Genomic DNA, 654 nt, shown 5'->3' on the forward strand with positions numbered 1-654 from the left:
AGAAAGGGAGAAGAAAAGGAAGGAAGGAAAGTAAGAAAGGAAGGAAGCAAGGGGGAAAGAAAGAAGGAAGGCAAGAAAAGAAAAGAAAAAGGCAGCTCTTTCTGTAATGGATATCAAATGATCCCAAGAGAGAATTAGTGGAACGGTGCAGAAGCCTAAGTTTGGTGTGATTAAAAATGGGGATAAGGAGAGAAGATACATACAGATTTGTGTACATATTTATAGAATTTCTCTGGATGGAAAACAGAAGAAACTGTTAACAATGGTTGCACCGACAAAAGGATCTAGGTTTGTGGGGCTGGGAATAGAGAGAGGAGAAAGACTACTGTGTCAGCTTTGATCACTGTTGAAATTACACAGATGATAGTTAGATGGAGATTGAGATAGGGATAGATATACACACATACATATATATATCCTATATAAAAAATAAAGATTAAAAAACAAAAAAATTTGTTTTGATTGAAAAATAAAGATGGAGAACCTGCTGTATAAAAAAATACATAAAATAAAATTCAAAAACAAAAAAATAAAGATGGAGAGGCACAGACGTTTGCCAAGAAGGTAAGTGGAGGAGAAAATTCCATCACTGGCTGGAACACAGGGAAACAAGAATTCTCTGGCCCTCTTGGCTGGAATGTAAATTGGTACAAG

This window comes from Aethalodelphis obliquidens, unplaced genomic scaffold, assembly GCF_003676395.1.
Source record: "Aethalodelphis obliquidens isolate GAN/ISIS:26980383/991018 unplaced genomic scaffold, ASM367639v1 scaffold123, whole genome shotgun sequence".
Classification (NCBI taxonomy): domain Eukaryota; kingdom Metazoa; phylum Chordata; class Mammalia; order Artiodactyla; family Delphinidae; genus Aethalodelphis; species Aethalodelphis obliquidens.